The following is a 19413-nucleotide window of genomic DNA, read 5'->3' on the forward strand; positions in this document are numbered from 1 at the left end:
ACTCTGGCCTTGTGTTGACCACATGCTGGTGTGCTGGGTCATATCTAGAATATTGTCCTCTTCCACCATTAGTGACCTGACACACATATATACATGCTTTCATACACAGTTATATTAAGTAGCACAGTGTGGGTAACAGTGACCAGTGATACTTTATTATTCAGAGAAACTGCAACACTCACAATCCCCAACAATACCAGTGTGAACAGTACCAGTACAGGTTATATTGGTCTGTATTCCTCAGCACAGTGTTCGTATCTAATGCACCTGTGGGAGCAATGTTTGTTAGCACTATCTGACTGTTGACACACAAAGTTTCGGATTACACATTAGTATTATGCACATACATCTCACTCTGTAAGTTCCATTGGTTATTTAAAGAAACTATCATATATAGGTGGTCATTGTAGAAACTGTTGGCATATATTTTAGTTATTCCTGGGGATTCAGAAAGAACATTACTGCTGGCATTAAGATCTGTTGACATAAGGGACAGTTTCCATGGTGCAGGAAAATGCAGTTCAGAGATATATTAACTGTAATGAGAAAATACTTTATTATAAACTAAGTTGCATAGCTCTGAATCACACATTTTTACAGAGGGTGCAAAGCAGCCCTTTCCTGCAGTAGTCACCATTGTTGGTCCATGCATTGCACTGGTACAGGCACGCACACACACACACACACACACACACACACACACACACACACACACACACACACACACACACACACACACACACACACACACACACATGCCTCTTACTTGTCCCTTAACGTACAGCACATCCCAGATGCATCTGTCCCTGTGCTCTTAAATCACAGGTCCTTAGTCACCAATAAACCCAGTCATTAACATTTCATTCTTCTTATTGTACTTACAGTGCATTGCAGTGCTAGGCCTGATGCTCTACTTCTGGTGAGTCAAAATAATAGTTTTAAAATTCTCCCTGGTGTCATCTAGTGTTCCTGCCAGCTCTGCCTCAGCAGTTCCTGATTTTATAGAATTTTACCTGTAGTTGCCTTTAATACATGCCCTGTCCCTTTTAACTCATGGACTGTTACGGTCAGTGACTAATGTCAAAGTTTTATACCCTCCATTATGTAAAATCTAGACTAACTCCTCCATTAGGGTACAGGGTGAAGGCTCTGCAGCTTTCTGTGTCAATGGTTGAGGGTTTGGCCGCCATCCACCATTTTACTTTAACTTTTTTTTTTTTTAAACACTGGTGTCTAGTTGTTGCACTTACACTCTGATAAAGCACTGTCAAGAGCACAGGGTTTAAATTTTTTAACTGCCTTTACAGCAAAATGTAAAAATAATATCCATGTTGTCTAGTGATTCCCCTACCCAACATTCTTCATGCTGCAAAACATTGTTTTATTAACTGTTTACATGCATTTATGGCGTCACATAAGGAATATCCCCAACATCGTGTTCTTCCCACCCCTTGCCTTTCATTCTGCAAAATGTTGTTCTATTATATTTTATTTTGCCTTTTCAGCAATATAAGGGATACCCTGATGTCTTGTATTCCCTCTCCCTTACGTATTTTGTGTTGCAAAACATTGTTATAATATATTTTTAAGTGCCTTTGCTACATGACATAACAAGTTTCCTTGTCGTCTAGTGTTTCCCTGCCCCACTTTTTGTGTACAAAATGTTGTTTTATTATCTCTTGAAATGACCTTAGAGCACGATGTAAAAATATATATACTTTGTGTCTAGTGCCCCTCCCACCAATATTGCTGACTTTGTTCAATAGTCAAGTGGAGTGTGGAGATGTGACAACACCTCCTTACACACATACATTTATACATTCATGCATAAACATAAAGAAAGTGCCTCCCACACTAATTGCACTCATGGGCACACTCACACATTCAGACACACACACACACACACACACACACACACACACACACACACACACACACACACACACACACACACACACACACACACACACCTTCCCTATCTAGCAACTAAATAACTCTCCTTACTGAGACGTCCTAGGCAGGCACACACACACACACACACACACACACACACACACACACACACACACACACACACACACACACACACACACACACACACATGCTTGCACACTTGAAGCCACTTATTCCTTTGCATACACTCACACATGCTGATACACACACACCTTGCTACTACCTGAAGAGTAAATTGCCTGACACTTACCTCTAACACAATATCACCCAATGTAAGCAATACGTAAGTGTAAGCTTTTGGCCACCTTGATTAGCTGACTAAATGCCGTACCACAGACATTTCCAAGTGAAGAGTACAGAGCTAATTAAAAGAGGCCACACCACATGGATTGCTCATAAGCATTTGCTGTGAGCCATAAAGAAAATCAAAACATTATGCTGCATCATTGTGATACGGCTCACAATGAATCAGTAATGGATACTGATTGGGTACACCAGGCTTAGACATTATGGTAATCTTTGTGAACTGAGCCCTCTTAAAGCAAGTACATGAAGTTTCATTTAACAGGTTTTTCTTTAGTTTCAATTTAAATTGATCCATTGTATCCTATTTCCTTTTTGTTCTTTGCAGATTAGTTTATTTTTTAACCAAGGACATTGCTTCAATTTGATTATTTTATAAATTTATAAACTAAAAAAAAGGTTGCTCTGTTTCTTACAGGCAGCCAAGTAAAATGTCCCAGTAAATGGCAGTGGTGGGTCTGACTTGGCAGCTAGCAGGACAAATCTACAAGTGTGGTTTACTACCATCTGTATTTTCTGTTTATTTATACTGGGATGGAAAGAATTAAGGGGAGACTATATTCCATTTTATAGATTATTTATTTTATTCATAGGTTCATAGGTTCATAAGTAGGTATTAGGCTATCAGCCTTGGGGCCTATACAAGCCCAGCCAAAAAGGTACCCTGGCTTTTGCCACCCAAGAAAATTATTTTCCTGTGCCACTGTCGAGCAGAGCCACAGAGGTGATCCCCGGGGTGAATTTCCTATTTCCCTTCCAATCATCAAGATTTTTCTTGAAGATTGCTAATGAGGAGCTTTGTTTGATATAGACAGGTAGTTTATTCCAGAATATGGGAAGTCTCTGGGACAGGAATCTATCCCTCCGGCATTTTCTGTTTATTGTGGTGACAAGGTTTAGGTCCCTAGACCTTGTAGCTCAGAGGGATTGGGATTTCATTAAGTGGAGCATGTCCAACAGCTCTGGATTTGACATAGCTTTGTATGTTAGGCAGAGATCACCTCTGAGTAGGCGATATGTGACGGAATACAGCTGGAGTTTTTTGAGATGATCTGCGTAGGGCATCTGTTTGAGGCCAGTAATCCTCTTTGTGAGGTATTTGTGTGGCCTTTCCAGTTGTTGTAGATGTCTTTTGAGGTACATACCAAAAGGGGCGTTGTACTCTATAATGGGTCTAATGAGTGATGAGTAGAGGGGAACAATGACCTCTTTTTTTCTGGATGAGAAACCTTTTGTGATGAGGTGTGCCATGTAGAAGGATTTCCTGACTATTGTGGCGATGTGATTATCAAAGGAGAGACTACTGCCCACCTGTGTCCCAAGGTCTCTTATCACACTTTCGGTGTTAAGTATACTACCACCTATGTTGTAGTTTATGGGTACAGAGTTTTTACCAAAGGGGATGACAATGCACTTTTTGGCATTGAGCTTGAGGCCATGGCTTTGACACCAGGCATCTGTCTCAGTGAGGCCCTTTTGTAGGATGTCCACATTGTTAGGAGTTTCGATTATGGCTCCTAGTTTGCAGTCATCTGTGAACTTTGTTAGCCAAAGACTTTCTGTGTTAGCCTGTACTTCAGAGAAGTCAATACCAAACAGGAGAGGACCCAGGACTGAACCCTGTGGTACTCCACTTGTCACTGGTCTGAAGTCGTTTTTGGAGTCTGCTACTTTCACAGTGTGGGTTCTGTCAGTGAGCCAGTTGGCAACCCATCTTGTGACATAGGGATTTAAACCTAGTTTGGTGAGTTTATCTATAATTCCAGAGTGGGGGATGGTGTTGAAAATCTTGGCAAGATCTAAATAGGCTGTGTGAACCACCTTACCCTTGTCTATGGTTTTGGCGACTGCTTCAAAGAAGTCTATCAGGTTTAGGAGACATGATCTGCCTTCTACAAATCCGAACTGGGTGGGGTCCAGAGTTTGGAGATTAACAATGTCTTTGTTTATAAGTTCCATGTTGATATGTTCCATGGCCTTACAGACCAGGCTCATCAGGCTAATGGGGTGGTAGTTCCCGGGGTCCATGGTGGCTCCCCCCTTGTGGTGTGGGATAACCGTCGCTGTGCACCATTCAGCAGGCACAAAGCCTGAGGTGAGGCTATGATTGAACATGGTACTTAAGTGGGGTGCCAGTTCATTCTGTAGTTTATGTAGAACGCAGCCTGGGATGTTGTCTGGTCCCATAGATGCTGTGTTCTTGGCTTTGGAGAGTGTTGTTTTTACCTGTGCAGCCGTGAGTACAAGAACTTTGCATTCTTCCGGTATAGAGATGGGCTCTTTAGGGGGTGAGAGGGGGGTAAAGTTAGCACTGAACCTATCTGCCAGGATGTTGGCAATATCAGTTGGGTCTGTATATTTAGTGCCATCGTGCTGTAACTCAGAGCAGATCTGAGTGTTGCCATTGAGATTCTTGATATAGCTATAGAATGCTTTGTGGTTGTCTTTAGAATCAGTGGCGATTTTCTTTTCATAACTAACTTTGGAGGATTTTATCAGGGATCGCAGCTTCTTACTGAGGCTGACCAGGGAGCTCCTCCACTCATGGGATTTTACTCTCTTTTGCAACAGTTTCTTCCTTCTGTTGTACAGTTTGTTTATGGCAGGGGACCACCAGATAGGCTTCCTTTTTTTGGTTCTGTTTGGGATAGCACGATCCATGCACTCATGTAAGTGCTTATAAAGTGCAATTGAGTAAGATTCAGTAGTTGAAACTGTATTGTCCATCTGCATGGGTGTCATAAAGTTCACCACTTCTGTCTTAAGAAGCATGAAGTTGGCTTTGGAGAATTTTTTTTACCATGGTTTCCTTAATGGGGGGTGGGGGCAGGATGTGGATATCTATGGTAATTAGCTTATCGTCAGATCATACCAATGAGGCATTGACTTCAGGTGTGGAACACCAGTCACTTATGTTGGTAATGACTACATCTAGGATATTGTTGCCCCTGGTGGGTGTGTGAATAAGTTGATCCAGAGCATTGGAGTTTATGAATTCCAGAAAGCGTTGAGCGAAGGAGTTGATACATGTGTAGTTTTCCCAGTTAATGGTGGGGTAGTTGAAATCGCCCATTATTAGGGTGTTTGGTTGAACCCTAATATTTTCCAGTACATCAAGAAAAGAGGACTGGGAATCCTGGGGCATGGTGGGTGATCTGTAGCAAGCTAAAATTTGGATTGCAGTTTTGCCCAGAGTTAGTTGCACTTGGATAACCTCGGCCGCATTATGCTGAGCAACTAGCCTGGAGGTGTGGATATCCTAAATGAATATGGACACACCTCTGCCTTTGGTGTTTCGGTCCAGGTTACATGGCCGAAAAGTGTGGTATGAGTTATAGCCTGGTAGTGCAGGGGTGCTCTCTGGAGCCTTGAACCAGGTCTCACTCACTGCACAGATATCGATGTTCTCCATTTTAAGGAGTGCCTTGAGTGAGTGCATTTTGAGATTTAGACTTCTAGCATTGAGTAGCATCACCCTCAGTTTTTGCTTGCCTGTTCCTGTTACAGTGGTGAATTTGTCATTTGAACCTTGCCTAAAAAGGCACTATAGGGGTGGCAAGAACCTTAGCCAGTATCCGGAATCCCAGGGGTGACAGGTGCAGGCCATCTCTGGCAAAGCATCGTGGTCTGTCAACCATGTTATACCAGGCAGACAGCTTCTTTTTTTCACATCCAATAATACCTCAGCTGATGTCAGGATCACTTCTCTAAACAATACTCAGCTAGAAGCTGTTACCCAAGCCAAACTGCTAGGAGTCACCATAGACAGTAAGATGTCTTTCGAACATCATATTCACAATGTTATCAAAACACCCACTGCAAACTAGGAATGCTATATCGGCACAAAAATGTATTTATTTATTTGACATTTGTTGACGGGAAAAGTTTGACTGGGTCGGATACCTCTTTTCAGCAGATGATCGGGGAGAAAATTTCCACAAAGTATAACAATGAAAATACAAACAGAAGTAGAGAATAGAAAAAAACATTATACAAAGATGAAAATAATTGGCAATTACTACAATAAAACTACAATAAAAACATCTTACAAATTGGATATGCACAAATAGTTACAGTTCAAAGGAAGTATAATTTATATATTATGGGTGGTTTTAAAGGCATAATGCCAGTTGAAAATAGTCTCAGCAGTATATATTTCAGTCATAGAGTACAATAATTAAGGTTTATACAAGCCATACATGTTGTTCTTCTGGTTACAATTTAGTACAAAGGCTGAATAGTGAGCAAGTAAAATGAAGTGTGTATTTTAAAAAGGGAGTCTAATGGGGTTTGCAGGTAGACTGTAGGTAGATCTTAGGAAGATAAGGAGAATTTAAGGAGAAAGGTAGAGGTTTGGGTAAGTACATTTGTAAGATTAGTGGCAAGAAGGGGGGGCTAAGTTGAAGTTCTAGGGGTTGCTATGTTGATGTGGAATAGGGCTAGATGTAGGTATTATGCATATGTTTTTTTTTAGTGTAAGTTTGAAGTTCTTGTGTTTAGGAACTGTCCTGATGCTGTTTGGAAGGGCATTCCAGAGTTTTGCTGCAGTGTAGGAATATAGATATTGACCAGCTGTTTTGACTAGTCTGTGAAGTGTTAGTTAGTTGTTTGTCTTCAGAATGAAGATTTCTAGTGGGAGTGTAGATTTGGAGGGCATTTGGAGATTGTCATTTATCAGTCTGGTATATAACTTTGTGTGCCATATTAAGTTGTAGTTGGTCAAGGAGGAGAGGGAGTTTTAACCAATTGTGGGTTTTGAGAGAGTACTGTGGTGTGTGTTGTGAGGTGCATTAATAGCAAATTTTGCATTTTCATTGTTGCATGATTATAGTTTATGTTTTAAGGAGTCTGAATGCTTATCAGTATGGGGGCACCACAGAGAAGAGAGGGAAGCAGATATGTAGAGGCTAGTGTGGTTTTGGTGGTTGAGTTCATGAAGTTTTTGTGTCGATATAGCATTCCTAATTTGCAGAGGGTTTTTTGATAGCATTGTGAATATGATGTTCGGAAGACATCTTACTGTCTATGGTGACTCCTAGCAGTTTGGCTTGGGTAACATCTTCTAGCTGAGTATTGTTTAGAGAAGTGATCCTGACATCAGCTGAGGTATTATTGGATGCGAAAAAAAGAAGCTTTGTTTTACTAGGTTTAAGCAGGAGCTGTGACTTGTTTAGTCATGTCTCAATGGAAGTAAAGGCAGTTTGGGTTAGATATTGAAGGTGATTTATGTTGTTGGAGGAGTATATGTTGCTAGAATCATTAAAATATTGTATGAGGGTACTTTGGTTGGAGGTGGTGTGGAGGTCGTTAACAAAGATATTGAAGAATAATGGCCCAAGAATGGACCCCTGTGGTACACTGGTGCTATTTGATAGGTAGTTTGAGAGGGTTCCCTGCCATTTTACACATTGTTGTCAGTTAGTGAGGTAACTGTGGAACTATAACTGAGAAGTAGGGGATAGACCATGGTTAGAGAGTTTTTGCAGCAGTAAGGGGTAAGGGGTAGTAAATGGTATCAAAGGCATTGGACAGGTCGAGAAATATTACAGATGTTAGTAGACTGGCATCCCTGGCTTTGTTTACTATATCTGTGAAGGAGACTGTTAGAAAAATATATATTTACATATATGCTGTCTAGAAAAATATATATTTACATATATGCTGCCTAGAAAAATATATATTTACATATATGCTGCTTAAGAAAATATGTATTCAAACATTCAGACATATATAAGTTGTATGGTCAGATATATAGAGAAATGTGTGCCTTAGACAGGAATAAATGTGCTCAAATCTATATGGAGAGCAGAGGTTGAAAAATAAGAATAATATGTAATGCATTTAATTCTGTTTTTACTAGAATAATAGTAGAAATAAACTCGCATATTATTGCTTGAAGCATAAGCTGCAGTGTGACTAGAAATTTGGCCTTGGCAGAGATCAGCCCGGCCTGGCTCATGTCTGTCAGTGAAAGATTATTTTGCAAAGTTAGAAAATAATGAATCTGTGTGCATGTGTATCTTTTCCTGCTTCCACCAGAAGAATAGCCTTGTGCGCACTATCAAAGATAATGTCCAGCTGGTGAATAAGAAAGAGACAAAGAGAGGCATTAAAGAAGACATGCACCCATTGTATTCGAACTAATCTAAGAGCCTTGAATTGGCTACATCCTCGGAAGGACATTGTGACTGACCAGGTGCTTGCAAGGCTGTAATATTCTCATGGGAAAAAGATTTTTTGAAAAACACCATCTCAGCACTTTTTCATAAGTTACTATGATGTAAAGACCCTGTCACTGACCACGTCAGTGAGGTGGGCAAAAGCTGATAGTAAAACATATAAAAATGTCATATGTTGCACCAATAAAACTAGACAAAATTCTGTACAAGTTTGTGTATGGTTTTTTGCCTCCTAATGTACATTAGAGTATTTGCAAATTAGATACTTGAGTTTCCTGCATTACTGTTTGTTATTGACTGTCATTGTTTTTAAATGCCAGATGATTTTTACAGTCTGACTTTAACAAATTTATTTAACATTTTGGTCCTAATCGTGCCGGAATGGCGTTGGTAAGCTGCAGGTCAGAGCATATAGGTGGCACGAAACCTGCAGAAGAAGGAAAGACCTCCGACTGAATTGTCGTATCTAAAGAGGGTGAACACTTGTCTGATCTGTGGCGAAAAGCGGAAAACTGGATCCTAAAAGAAGTATAGCAGTAAGCGGGAGGCTCGGGTAAGCAGAATTCCTCTCTTTGTTTTTGTTTTAGATCAGGGACCAGGTTACACTGTGCTATTGCTAAGGTTTGTGATAGCAGGGAGAGAGGTAGTCGAAGTATTGTATCTTGAGTCATAGATCAGGAAGTAAACAAAGCAAAGTAAAACAGTCATTCTAGACACTACTGTGGATACGGGGAATAAGATACCACGTGGTACAAGAGAAAGGGTTACGTAACAGTTCTTTTTTTTTTTTAAGAGACATGGGAAATGAATGCACTAAAGGGTCACGTGACCCGCCCCTAACAGAAGACGCAAAGTATATGCAATTGCAAAGAGCAGATAATGTGAGACATTTTTCAAAATGAGTTAATAAGTATGACTTTGATGGTAAATTAGATAAAATATCATTAGTAAAACTTTTGAAACAGTTAAAATCTGACGCAGAAGGTCAGGCAAAAAAACAACAACAGTTGGGCGTTCCTCAAGCACATAGGTGGATTGAGGAAGTGAACCGAAGGGAACAGAAAAATAAAAATGCAAAAGCATTATTTTTAGACAAAGAGGATAATAATACAATAGTAGCATCGGTCCCTCCCCTACCACCTCCTCCGATGCCTTACTTAGAATATGAAGCGGGAGGGCGGGCTGGACCCCCCCCCCACGTTATCCGGAGACAACAGGGGTATTAAGACAACCATTTGTAAGAGAACCTATCGGAACTAGATCCCGAACACGTCAAACATTTATAGATGTTCAACCAAGCGGAAATTCATTAGATGAGAGTGAGGAAATCTGTCCATTAATTGAAGTACCAAACCCACAGGCAGGACAGGAGGGCCAGGCCTCAACTCTCTTAGTGTATAGACCGTGGACACCGGAAGACATCCGGAAAGCTACAGAGGGAATTCCCCATCCAAAAATTAACTTTGAGAAATTTTTACAAGATTTACAGGGTATGAGATTGAGTTATCACCTGAATGGGGAAGAGGTAGAAAGAGTAGTTAGACAAATTTTGGGTCCGGACTGGCATATGATTTGTGGTGCCTGGAATGCCCGTGACGCGCAACTCAGGCCACTCCCACATAGTGATGCAGATCTAGATGCTAGATTGAAGGGTCTTACAGACCGCATTACTGAAAAATGGAAACCTAGGGCAGATTGGACTTGTATTAACCAATGCGTACAACAAGATAATGAAACAGTAGACGCATACTATGGTAGATTATTAGAATGTTTCAATAATCACAGTGGTATGACTATTCCTGAAAATCAAAAAAATGATAGCCCATATGAACAGCAGTTGAAGAATGCATTTTTAAAAGGTTGTATTGCCCCTATCAATAGCTTCGTTACGAAGCATATGATAGATCACCGAGCAGTAGGCTCCAAGCCTTGTTAGAGTATGCTAGGCATGCCGAAAAACATTTTAACAGTAAAAGAAAAGAAAACGCAGGTCTTCACAGCTGAAGACGTGCGGAAGTTTTGTAGTACAAACAGCCAAAAAGGGTAAGCGAAATGCTCAGGGTAACAAACGTTCTGACAGAAACTCAGAGTTTTATGAAGACAGGAAAAAAAGAGGTGAGTGCTTCAATTGCGGTAAGAAGGGACATTTAGCAAGGGATTGCAGGAGCAAGGCACCTGTGGAAAAAAAGGATAAGGATGATGAGGATTGACTAGATGGCAGTTATACTGCTCGACAGTCATTAGGAGAGACTAATAAGCAGGGGAATAATGTAAATACCTTAGAAGAAACAAATGATATGCAACCGGATGTAGAAGTTGGGGAAAGTGAAGTTTTAGACTTGGCACTACTGAGCTTGGAGCTCTATTTAGCAGACACTAAACCGGAAGTTACACTTCTGGTGGAAGGGAGAGAAGTCAAGTTTTTATGTGATTCAGGAGCATCACGAACTCTGATACACCCTTCAAAGTTACCGGAACATTCTGAGTCACCCGATTATATATTAGTGAAAGCAGCAAACGGACAGCTGTACAGGGAGCCACTTTCCCATGATATAGCAATAACTGACCCTGTCTCGGGTATAACCCAGAGAAGTAAGATAGTACTTTCTGCCAAATGCCCCATGAACTTATTAGGAAGAGATCTTATGCAACTTTTTGGCATAGCAGTAGTCCCTACCATGAATGGTATGGAGGCACAGAGACAAACTGATGCTTTTGTAGTACGATCGGAGGGTGAGGCCTATTATTGGTACAGCCAGGACCTGGTTACAACCGGTCCAGGGGCAGTGACCAAGGAACTGATGAATGTAGCCACCAGCAAGGTGCTTCCCCTCGATATTGATCAACAACATTTGTTACATTGTACCCTATATTATTGTAGCACATCAGGGCCTGATAAAGAATATGAACAAAAGTTGTTCAGAAATCCCGCAAATAGACTAATACTACGGACTTTATTCTGGGACACTGAGGGCAATAGTGTAGTGAGTTGTTCATTGCCTCAGGAATTCTTGGAATTGTACAAATCCAATAAACTACCGCATGTTAGCCTAACCAAAAACAGGAATGTTAGGTGGGTAGACTTGGGTGACAAAGTGACGAAATGGGAGAAACTAACTGACTTAGAGTTATCGGACTTAGGAGTACAGAAACAGAAACTAAATTGGTTAATGCAAGCACACCCAGCTGTACACTTACAACAGAGTGAAGACAGCTGATTGGCGTTCTTGATAGAAGAAGAAGAAAAAGCTTTGAGTAAAATACCAGGTGTTCTTTGGTCAACAGGGAAATCGGATGTAGGGCTTATTCGAACAGCAGGGCCAGTAGTTATTACACCAAAATCAGCCTTTAGACCAAGAAAAAGACAATATCCTTTGAGCAAGGATGCAGAACAGGGAATCAAACCTATCATAATGGCATTACTTAAAAAAGGGATACTGGTAGAATCCTTGGATTCACCATGTAATACTCCTCTATTTCCTGTTAAAAAGGCAAACGGGGAATGGCGGATGGTGCAAGATTTACAGGCTGTAAATGATGCGGTAATACCAAGGGCACCTACGGTGCCAGACCCACATACCTTGTTAAATGATTTGAAGCCACAACAAAAATATTTCACCGTGGTAGATATTAGCAATGCATTTTTTTTCAATACCTATCCACCCTGACAGCCAGCATTGGTTTGCATTCACATTTCAGGGCAAAAGGTATACGTACACCCGACTACCACAGGGATATAGTGAAAGTCCAACAATATTCGCACAAGAGATGGCTAGCAACCTGGCGGGATTTTCTCCACCAGGGGGCAGTCAAGTATTACTTTATGTAGATGACATCTTGCTTGCAGCCCCTACCCAGCAGCAATGTAGGGAAGACACAATAGCATTGTTGAAATTCCTAGCTGAGCAAGGACATAAAGTGAATAAACATAAATTGCAACTTTGGAAAGAACAGGTTAAATACCTGGGATATGTGATATCCAAAGAAGGTAGAACATTAGATGAAGATAGGAAAACAGCAATCTTACAAGCACCTAGACCAACTACTAAAAAGGAAATGATGTCCTTTTTGGGAACGACTAATTTTTGTCGAAGTTGGATACCGAATTATGCTTTAGAGACGGCTCCATTGGCTGATTTAATATTTAAAACACCAATGGCAGCACAAGAAACACTGCTTTGGACACCGGAAGCAGAAGCAGCCTTTTGCAGACTAAAACAACTGATAGTTTCATCGTTAGTTTTAGGGCTTCCGAATTACCATAAAAGATTTTTCCAGACTGTAGATTGTAGGCAGGGATATATGACGTCAGTACTGACGCAACAACATGGCAGCAAGCAACGCCCCATAGCTTACTATTCATCACAGTTAGATCCGGTGGCACGATCATTGCCACCCTGTGTACAAGCAGTTGTTGCAGCAGCTATGGCAGTGCAAGCTTCGGCCTCAGTGGTATTGTTCCACCCTCTCACGTTGAGAGTACCTCATGCAGTTGCAATAATTTTACTGCAAGAAAAAATAGCATTTTTGTCCCCTGCCAGACATCTTTCTTGTATGACCATACTCTTGAGTCAACCTCACATGACGATTGAACGATGCACGACATTAAATCCATCGACATTGCTTCCGATTCCTGTAGATGGCACACCACACAGTTGCCTACAGGAAATGGAACAAATAACCACACCCAGACAAGATCTTACTGATGTGCCTTTAGCTGATGCAGAGGTGACATTTTATGTGGATGGATCCTGTAGACGAGGTCCAACAGGGAAGAACCTAGTGGGTTATGCAGTAGTGACTGATAACGAAATCATAGAAGCACAACCCCTGCAACATAACCTGTCAGCTCAAGCAGCAGAATTGATAGCTTTGACACGTGCTTGCACTCTAGCGAAAGACAAATGTGTTAACATATATACTGACAGTCAGTATGCTTTCTCTACAGTGCATGTCTTTGCGCAGCAGTGGAAGAACAGGGGAATGATAACATCTACTGGCAAACCAATTAATCATGCACAATTGATTTTGAACCTGTTAGATTCTATTCAGTTACCCACTAGAATAGCTATCTGTAAATGTGCAGCCCATACCAAACAACAAGATAGAATTTCAAAAGGGAATGCTCGGGCTGATGCAGCTGCAAAGCAAGCTGCCTCAGACCTAGAAACTGTGTTTTTAAATGAAGAACTACAACCTTCTGAGACTCTAGATTTAGAAATGTTAAAAACAATGCAGACATTAGCTACAAAAGCAGAAAAGCAAAAGTGGATAAACGAGGAGCAATCCTTGAAGAGGGACTGTACATCTCCAAAGAAAAAAAGCCAATATTGCCATCTAATTTATTTAGATATGTAGCTTTGTTGAGTCATGGGCAGAGCCATGTCTCAACAGGGGGGATGGTACAGTTAGTTAACAAGACATTCCAAACATACGGATTCTTAATTATGCACAAAAATTTTGTGCAACATGTCATATTTGTAGCAAACATCATGCACAGGGAGCATTTAAACCAAGCGAGGAGCTTTCCGACACCACCTATCCGTTCCATACTATTTGTATGGATTTCATAGAACTGAATAAATGTGAAGGGAAAAATACTGTTTAGTGATTATAGATATGTTTTCAAAATGGGTAGAAGCTTTTCCGACCAGGAATCTGGATGCAGCAACAGTAGCAAAAGCCTTAGTAAAAGAAATCATTCCTAGATTTGGCATACCGGAAAGAATTTATAGTGACAATGGAACACATTTTGTAAACCAGACAATACATCAGCTTGGGAGATTTTTTGGGATTTCTTTGAAAAACCATTGTGCTTATCACCCTCAGTCAGCAGGACTGGTGGAAAGGTACAATGGAATTCTGAAAAATAAGTTGAGAAAATTGATGAGTGAGACTCAAATGACTTGGATTTGCTGTCTGCCTTTAGCACTGCTGAGCATGAGAACTGTTCCAAATGTAAGGGGCTTGACCCCTTTTGAGATAGTGTTTGGAAGAGCATATTGTGTGCCACAATGGAAGGCCCTCATGCCTGCAGAGCTGGAGGCCGATAGCTCATTAGCTAGTTATATGAAGAAATTGTTAACAAATAAGACTGTTTTGCAGTTGAACTCTTTTTCAGACAAACAAGAAGCAAAACCGGGGTCCTGGATCTGGCTGAAAATCATCAAAAGAAAGAACTGGGCGAGTCCAAAGTGGGAAGGCCCGTACCAGGTACTATTGGCAACACCTACTGCAGTAAAAATTGCTGAGAGATCATCTTGGGTTCATTTGACACACTGTAAACCACTCAAAGAATTTAAATTGGACAAACATTTTTTAACTGACATACCACAGATACAGGATGGCCAGAGGCAGAGTGAATAAAAATGTGAAACAACCCCAAAGACATTGGTTCACTGGCCTGCTGATCATACATTTATTAACCATGTTTGTAGTGACCTTTTTGTTGTTATGGTTTTTCTTGCATATAACTACAGAAGTGAAATTGATAAAACGTGATGATGGACTGGCTATAGACTGGCACCCGAACTTCAACACATACCTGGCTATGAAACGAGTCTATGTAGAGACTATGAATGTTTCAAATTGCTGGGTTTGTACTGCAATACCTACAGCATATGGAGGACTTTTAATGTCTGCTGTCCCCCTGGGGATAAATGAAACTTGGGAAAACCTATTATTTGACACGGGTACTGTGAGATCACAAGACAAAGTGGCATTATATCTACCGTTACTCAGAAAGGAATTGTTTGCTTTGTTAAAAATGATACACTCCAGGTTGGTTGGAGTAACTGTAACATAACTGTGTCTTACAAATGTTATATCAAACCTGTAGACCAAGGTACTAGTTGTAGCACGAACTACGGTTCATATTTAAGCTTGATGAAAACAACATTGAGAGATGTGCAAAAAACTCCTGAAATATATAGACAATTATCTGTTATAGATAAAAAAATGTTTCATTCAGGGTTAACCCGCATCAGTACTAAAGTAGAAAACTGTTATTTTGTTTGTGGGAAAAAGGCCTATAAATGGTTACCTGAGAATTGGTCCGGCAGTTGTTTTTTGGGTTATCTGGTTCCAGCCATAAGGCATACTGCAGAATTGCCCCTGGGTAAAATACGCAATGTGAGAAATGTAGCTCAGCAAGCCGAGAATACAGTCAGAAAACCTGCTAATCCAGTGGGTAAGATTGAAGCAAGCTGGAAGGATCATTCGGCTGTGAAGGACAAAGAAAAATTGACTCATATGGACTTGAGTGACAGTGTTATATCCTGGTCTGGGATATTCCCAGCCTACGGAGCAGTCAAATCGATTTGGGAACTGAGGAAATTGTCAAAACTCCTCGAAGTAATGAGCAATGCGACTTTTTCCGCTCTCGAACTTGTGACTGATGAAATGAATGCAATGAGAACAGTCGTACTACAGAACCGAATGGCTCTCGACTTCACCCTAGCGGCGAGAGGTGGTACGTCTTGGCGCTTATCAAAGAAGAATGCTGTGCGTACATTCCAGACAACCAACACGAAATCAATGATCACCTGGAGGTAATACAGCAGGTGTCAGCAATGGCAGAACCAAGCCCAAACCCACTGACGAACTTTTTCCAGAATCTATTTGGGGGGTGGGGGTCGGTCCTTATGAATATTCTGATTGCAATTTGTGTAGTGCTGCTCATAATTGGAGCATGTGTCTGCTGCGGCATACCCTGTGTGAAAAAATTAGTTAAAGACCTAGTTGACATATCAGTAACTGAAACTATGTACCAGGACATGGAATTGAATTTTCTTATGTATAAATTCACTTGTTGAATGATTAATAATAGTAGTAACATACCCCATATATTACTGTGCTCAATTAATATTATTGAGCTAAAACCAAAAAAGGTTTAATACTAATGGTATCGTTTATTCCCGGAGCCCTCGTAGCATCTAATAATATCTGCCATCTGCTTTCTAACGCAGACAACTGCATTTTCCAATTACCGCTAAATAATGAACTTTGCAGTTGATCAATGATGGCAAAACGGAAGGTGTGTGTATCTCCATGTTCAAGCAGATGTCTATATAATGCATTTCTATTGTCTTTTTTCCTAATTCTGTAAAAATGCTCATACACACGCTTCTTAAGATTCCTTTCCGTTTTGCCCACATAGTAGGCAGGACATGAAATACATGTGGCCAAATATACCACTTTGGTGGAATTACAATTACCTTTCCTAAACTTAATGTTAGTATTGTTACCATTTTTTTTGTTCCCCCCCGGGGGCCCAGACAATTTTTCTGGAAAAAAATTTTGGAACCCATCCCTCTTAAGTCAACCTCACATGACGATTGAACGATGCACGACATTAAATCCATCGACATTGCTTCGATTCCTGTAGATGGCACACCACACAGTTGCCTACAGGAAATGGAACAAATAACCACACCCAGACAAGATCTTACTGATGTGCCTTTAGCTGATGCAGAGGTGACATTTTATGTGGATGGATCCTGTAGACGAGGTCCAACAGGGAAGAACCTAGTGGGTTATGCAGTAGTGACTGATAACGAAATCATAGAAGCACAACCCCTGCAACATAACCTGTCAGCTCAAGCAGCAGAATTGATAGCTTTGACACGTGCTTGCACTCTAGCGAAAGACAAATGTGTTAACATATATACTGACAGTCAGTATGCTTTCTCTACAGTGCATGTCTTTGCGCAGCAGTGGAAGAACAGGGAATGATAACATCTACTGGCAAACCAATTAATCATGCACAATTGATTTTGAACCTGTTAGATTCTATTCAGTTACCCACTAGAATAGCTATCTGTAAATGTGCAGCCCATACCAAACAACAAGATAGAATTTCAAAGGAATGCTCGGGCTGATGCAGCTGCAAAGCAAGCTGCCTCAGACCTAGAAACTGTGTTTTAAATGAAGAACTACAACCTTCTGAGACTCTAGATTTAGAAATGTTAAAAACAATGCAGACATTAGCTACAAAAGCAGAAAAGCAAAAGTGGATAAAACGAGGAGCAATCCTTGAAGAGGGACTGTACATCTCCAAAGAGAAAAGCCAATATTGCCATCTAATTTATTTAGATATAGCTTTGTTGAGTCATGGGCAGAGCCATGTCTCAACAGGGGATGGTACAGTTAGTTAACAAGACATTCCAAACATACGGATTTGAATTATGCACAAAAATTTTGTGCAACATGTCATATTTGTAGCAAACATCATGCACAGGGAGCATTTAAACCGAAGCGAGGAGCTTTCCGACACCACCCTATCCGTTCCATACTATTTGTATGGATTTCATAGAACTGAATAAATGTGAAGGGAAAAATACTGTTTAGTGATCATAGATATGTTTTCAAAATGGGTAGAAGCTTTTCCGACCAGGAATCCGGATGCAGCAACAGTAGCAAAAGCCTTAGTAAAAGAAATCATTCCTAGATTTGGCATACCGGAAAGAATTTATAGTGACAATGGAACACATTTTGTAAACCAGACAATACATCAGCTTGGGAGATTTTTTGGGATTTCTTTGAAAAACCATTGTGCTTATCACCCTCAGTCAGCAGGACTGGTGGAAAGGTACAATGGAATTCTGAAAAATAAGTTGAGAAAATTGATGAGTGAGACTCAAATGACTTGGATTTGCTGTCTGCCTTTAGCACTGCTGAGCATGAGAACTGTTCCAAATGTAAGGGGCTTGACCCCTTTTGAGATAGTGTTTGGAAGAGCATATTGTGTGCCACAATGGAAGGCCCTCATGCCTGCAGAGCTGGAGGCCGATAGCTCATTAGCTAGTTATATGAAGAAATTGTTAACAAATAAGACTGTTTTGCAGTTGAACTCTTTTTCAGACAAACAAGAAGCAAAACCGGGGTCCTGGATCTGGCTGAAAATCATCAAAAGAAAGAACTGGGCGAGTCCAAAGTGGGAAGGCCCGTACCAGGTACTATTGGCAACACCTACTGCAGTAAAAATTGCTGAGAGATCATCTTGGGTTCATTTGACACACTGTAAACCACTCAAAGAATTTAAATTGGACAAACATTTTTTAACTGACATACCACAGATACAGGATGGCCAGAGGCAGAGTGAATAAAAATGCGAAACAACCCCAAAGACATTGGTTCACTGGCCTGCTGATCATACATTTATTAACCATGTTTGTAGTGACCTTTTTGTTGTTATGGTTTTTCTTGCATATAACTACAGAAGTGAAATTGATAAAACGTGATGATGGACTGGCTATAGACTGGCACCCGAACTTCAACACATACCTGGCTATGAAACGAGTCTATGTAGAGACTATGAATGTTTCAAATTGCTGGGTTTGTACTGCAATACCTACAGCATATGGAGGACTTTTAATGTCTGCTGTCCCCCTGGGGATAAATGAAACTTGGGAAAACCTATTATTTGACACGGGTACTGTGAGATCACAAGACAAAGTGGCATTATATCTACCCGTTACTCAGAAAGGAATTGTTTGCTTTGTTAAAAATGATACACTCCAGGTTGGTTGGAGTAACTGTAACATAACTGTGTCTTACAAATGTTATATCAAACCTGTAGACCAAGGTACTAGTTGTAGCACGAACTACGGTTCATATTTAAGCTTGATGAAAACAACATTGAGAGATGTGCAAAAAACTCCTGAAATATATAGACAATTATCTGTTATAGATAAAAAAATGTTTCATTCAGGGTTAACCCGCATCAGTACTAAAGTAGAAAACTGTTATTTTGTTTGTGGGAAAAAGGCCTATAAATGGTTACCTGAGAATTGGTCCGGCAGTTGTTTTTTGGGTTATCTGGTTCCAGCCATAAGGCATACTGCAGAATTGCCCCTGGGTAAAATACGCAATGTGAGAAATGTAGCTCAGCAAGCCGAGAATACAGTCAGAAAACCTGCTAATCCAGTGGGTAAGATTGAAGCAAGCTGGAAGGATCATTCGGCTGTGAAGGACAAAG

This window comes from Protopterus annectens, chromosome 8.part1 (assembly GCF_019279795.1).
Source record: "Protopterus annectens isolate FY-2018-M chromosome 8.part1, PAN1.0, whole genome shotgun sequence".
Taxonomy (NCBI): Eukaryota; Metazoa; Chordata; order Ceratodontiformes; family Protopteridae; genus Protopterus; species Protopterus annectens.